The sequence below is a fragment of the Zingiber officinale genome, chromosome 10A, assembly GCF_018446385.1.
Source record: "Zingiber officinale cultivar Zhangliang chromosome 10A, Zo_v1.1, whole genome shotgun sequence".
Lineage (NCBI taxonomy): Eukaryota > Viridiplantae > Streptophyta > Magnoliopsida > Zingiberales > Zingiberaceae > Zingiber > Zingiber officinale.
Genome location: NC_056004.1, coordinates 35,894,332 through 35,899,171, shown reverse-complemented (window position 1 = coordinate 35,899,171; position 4,840 = coordinate 35,894,332). Strand labels below are relative to the sequence as shown.

General features: G+C 41.6%; 1 long non-coding RNA gene across 1 annotated transcript; it reads right to left on the bottom strand.

Moving 5' to 3' along the window:
• Positions 1-385: 385 nt before the first annotated feature.
• On the bottom strand, positions 386-1,202 carry LOC122027996. The gene is made up of 3 exons (XR_006124598.1): positions 1,020-1,202; positions 859-932; positions 386-759 (listed from the first exon to the last, which is right to left on the bottom strand). It is a non-coding gene; the product is annotated as an uncharacterized LOC122027996 (long non-coding RNA).
• Between the last annotated feature and the right edge of the window lie 3,638 nt (positions 1,203-4,840).

The following is a 4,840-nucleotide window of genomic DNA, read 5'->3' as shown; positions in this document are numbered from 1 at the left end:
AGCTTCTATTATAAATCATGCAAACATTATTTTTCCCAGTGATCAAGCAACATTAATTCTAAAAGGTACAATCTAATGCAAACGTTCCCACACAAGTCCAAGAATGTGACATGGAGCAGGGAACAAAATAACTCAGAATGTGACACAAGTCCAAGAGTTTACATACTCAAACCAAAAGGGCAAAATAATATTTTTTTGCATATTATTCAGAATTAATCCAAAAAAAATCCAATATCATTGAATATTAATTATGAGTACTTGACAGAAAAAGTAATAACTTAGTTAACACACAATGAGATGGAAGAGGAAGAACTGTGAACTCCTTTTTATCTAGATTTTGATTAGCTACTAATTTATAACTATTTCAACACAATAGGAACAGCTCTTGCCTTATCAATCAGCAACCAATTCATCTCTATACATGAATTACATGTCTAGTTGCAATCAATACAGGAGCATAATGAGAGGTAGAATTAACTCCAAAATTCAAACACAAATAGATGAGTTGAGAAGAACTTTGCTAAAAAGATTTTGCGATCACTGTTACATCTTACAAGTAAATCCTACACAAAAAATAAACCTGAGTAACTTGGGTAAAGTACCTAGCCTAAGGATGAAAAGAATACACTCCGCTACTTTCTTTAAGGTGAAAGCATAAACGGAAAATGTGCAAGTGAACATACAAGATCAAAATGATTACCAAGAGACGTTGTCTTTCCCCCTCCATTAACACCAACAATCATAATCACTGCAGGTTTTCTGGTTGCACATGGAAATCAAAGGCTTTGCAATTGAGTCCAGCTTGGACGAAAGACCAATTGGATAAAAATACATGAAGAATAATTCAAAGTCTAGAACCTAAATCCCAGCTGAAGCTCTGTCTTATTGCCCTTGCTTGTCAACAAATGGAGCACGCTCGTCTTCAAAGCCTCCTAGATATTTGTTAATGAGCATTAACTTAGGCAGTTATTGAAGGGGAAAAACCTACAAGGAAGATGCTGAAGAAAGAAAAAGTTCACCTTTATCTCACTTCCAGACTTCAGCTTCCCCGCTAGTATATCTTCCCGAAGGCTGTCCACGATCTTGAACGAAATTTTCGGGCCGAAATTAGACACTAAAAGTGCCTACAAGAAAAATTCGAATGAAAATCAAAGTCAACTCTTCCCACTGCATGATCATCCTTTTTTTAGCCACCTCTTCAAGCTCATCCAGAACTCGGTCGGTGTCGGTGAGGTTCCAGTAGAGGAGGAGCTCATCCACAATGGAGAGACTCTCACGCGTCTTGGAGAATCCGGAGAAGAGCTTATCAACATCGCTCTTGGCCTTCTCCTTGATGAGGCGACCCAGCCGGGTGAAGAACCCGGTTTGCCCGGTGGCGCACCGAAACCGAGCTGACGAAGAGACTCCCCTGGAAACGAAGACAGAAAAGGACGTCGCTGAAGCAGGAGAAGAGACTCCCCTGGTAATCATTCTTGGACAATTTATAACATTCTGAGTTATAAATTTTCATTCTATTTGTACAATCTAAAAGGTACAAATAGGGGACTGAAATGGGGTGGCCAATGTTCCCTGCTCCGTGATATCGATCTGGGACTCCTGTCCCCAACTTATAACCCGCGTAAACGTGATTGCCTGCTGATCAATACCCAATTCTTGTAGTTTCCCTTGAGATAGATGAAGAAGACATCTACCAAGAACAGCTCTCGATCCCTTTGCATGGCCATGGCCTGCAAAGCATCATGGCGCAGCTTCTACGCTCTGCTTCTGCCGCTACTCTTCCTCCTCCTGTCCCAGGCTGCTGTTACAGCTACGGGGCAGCAGCAGTAGCAGTGGAGCCAAGAAGCTTGTGCTCCCTTCTCTTGCGGTCTGTTCCACGACATCAGCCACCCATTTCATCGAACAACTGATCCGCCTCAGTGTGGGGATCGGATGTACGAGCTCACCTGCGACGGCGACAAAGCCACCATCTCCATCGGCTCCACACACTACTTGATCACTCAGCTATCTTACAAAAGCGGCACGATCCGCTTGGTGGATCCGAAGTTTGAGAGCGGAAGCTGTGGCCTCCCTTCCCAATCTTTGTCACCCTCCGATCTTTCAAGCTCTGACTTCGACCATTACCCAAATGGTTGGTGGGCAAGTTTCATGAGTTGTAGGAGAAGAATCGAGGCCCAGAGTTTGTATCAGCTTGTTCCTTGCTTGAGCAACAAAAACAACACTTTTGTCTATGTCGTTGTTGCAGATAAAGGAAATAGTTTGTCGTACCTTTATCCATCATGTCATTTTGTGTCGATGATTCCAGCGGCAGAAGTGAGGAGGCACTAGTGAGGAGGCAGCGAAGATGGATGAAAGTCGAGGTGGCGAGGAGGAGGCGCTGGTGAGAAGGAGGCAACAAAGATGGCTGAAAGTCAAGGCGACGAGGAGGAGGCGGTGAAGATGGCTGAAAGTAGAGGCCGCGAGGAGGAGGTGGCGAGGCCGAAAGTTGAGGCGACGAAGAGGGCGGCGAGGAAGGAGGCAGCGAAGAGGGTGGTAAGGAGGGAGGCGGCGAAGAGGGAGGCGGCGAGGAGGGAGGCGGCGAGGGAGGCGACGAAGAGGGTGGTGAGGAGGGAGGCGACGAAGAGGGTGGTGAGGAGGAGGCGGCGAAGAGTAGGGTTTTGGGAAAGAGACAAAAAAACAAGGCATAAACAACACTTAATAGACAGAAAAATGACGAAGGAGAAAAAGTGGCGAAAGAAAAAACAATCGCATTCAACAATACTTAATAGACAACGGTTTTTAAAAACCGTTGTCGTAATCCCAAAAAAGCGTACATAGACAACAGTTTTAAAAAACTATTGTTGTACCCTTTAAAAACCGTTGTCATATCCCAAAAAAAACATAAATAGACAACAGTTTTTAAAAACCGTTGTCATAGGCCAAAAAAATTACTAAAAGACAACAGTTTTTGTTAAAACCGTTGTTAAAAGGCAAAAAGACAACGGTTTGGTATAAAACCGTTGTCGTTTGAGTGTTGTTGAATGACGTTTTTCTTGTAGTGGACCCCTATAATGAGGATGTGGCCGACCCTTGCTTGGTCACCAAGCATTGGACCGGCCCACTTCTTGGATACCAAGAAGAGCCTTACATTTGGATGGACTTGAGGCTATAATGGGCTACGACAGGGACCTAGAGGAGAAATTGGTTTTGGCCTTCCGATGAGCTTGAGTATCCCGTGCTCGCCCCGAACACATAACTCAAGTTCATCGATAATAACTCATTCCACTAGAGAATTATTACCGTACTACCGCACCAATCCCAAATTACATTATAGGCTCCTTCTTATTATGAGTGTGTTAGTCTCCCTGTGTTTAAGATTAAGAATGTCCACTAATTAAGTAAGTTACTGACAACTCACTTAATTAATATCTAGCTCCAAGAGTAGTACCACTCAACTTTATTGTTATGTCGGACTAAGTCCACCTGCAGGGTTTAACATGACAATCCTTATGAGCTCCTCTTGGGGACATTTTTAACCTAGATAACTAGGACACAGATTCCTTCTATAATCAGCAACACACACTATAAGTAATATCATTTCCCAACTTATCGGGCATATTGATTTATTGAGCTAAACCTCACCCTTTGATAAGTCAAAGAAATAAATATTAAATATATGTGCTTGCTATTATATTAGGATTAAAAGCACACACTTCCATAATAACTAAGGTCTAGTTCTTTTATTAAGTCAGTACAAAAAGAACTTATCTAAATGGTCCTACTCAATACACTTAAAGTGTATCAGTGTAATTTATTAGTCAAGATAAACTAATACTTAATTACACTACGACTATTCTGACGGTTTGTTCCTTTCCATCTTAGTCCTGAGCAACTGTTTACAATTTATAGAGAACCGACAACATGATCTCCTGAGTGTGACACCATACTCCATGTTATCTACTTTATAAATTAATTGAACAATTACATTTAACAAATAAATACAGATATTGACCAATGTGATTCTTTTATTTCAAAAATAAATGTTTATAAAAGCTAGGTTTTTAGTATACACTCCAACACATAGATGAATAGAAAACTTCATTCCTACCTCAGGCCTCAAGCTCTGTTTTTATAATAATAGTTCGGTCGACTGATAAACCCTTCAGTCAACTGATCTATTCGGTCGATCGAACCTCCTATCGATCAACTGAACCCTGGGTTTTCCTTCTTCACTGAGATCCGATCTTTGCACATTAATGAGCTTTAATGGTTTGGTCGACTGATCCCCTTGATCGGTCGATTGATCAATCTGGTTTCTCAGTTCGTCGAGATCCTCCATTAATGAGCTTTAATTGCATTTAATGTTTTGACAACCGATCCTTGTGTTCGGTCGATCGATCAGGCTGACTTCCAACTTTGCTTCTAATCGATCTGGTTTGTGCCACATTGACTAGGTTCAGTCGATCGATCCACTGGTTCAATCGACCAATCAATTGTTTGATGGGACTTTGCTTTAGTCTAAATCTTGATCTGAGTCGACCTAGTTCGATCAACCGATCCCTAGGTTCGGTTGACAAATCATGCCAGTTCCTTCAAAATAGAGTTAAACAGAATATCCCTGCAAAACAAAGTTAACACAGTATAATATATGAGTAGTAAGATGCATGAGTAGTATTTGACAGTAGAACTGTCCTAATCTTAACATGGAAATCTTCTCGATTTCTTCAATTGGATCAACGACCTAGGGTTTGTTCCTTTCCAGAACACGACCTCACTATCGCTCTTCTCCAATTGTTTACCTTAACTTACTTACCAAACATGATCCTCCAGATCTGTTTGGACTTTCTCTACTCAGTGTCTGATA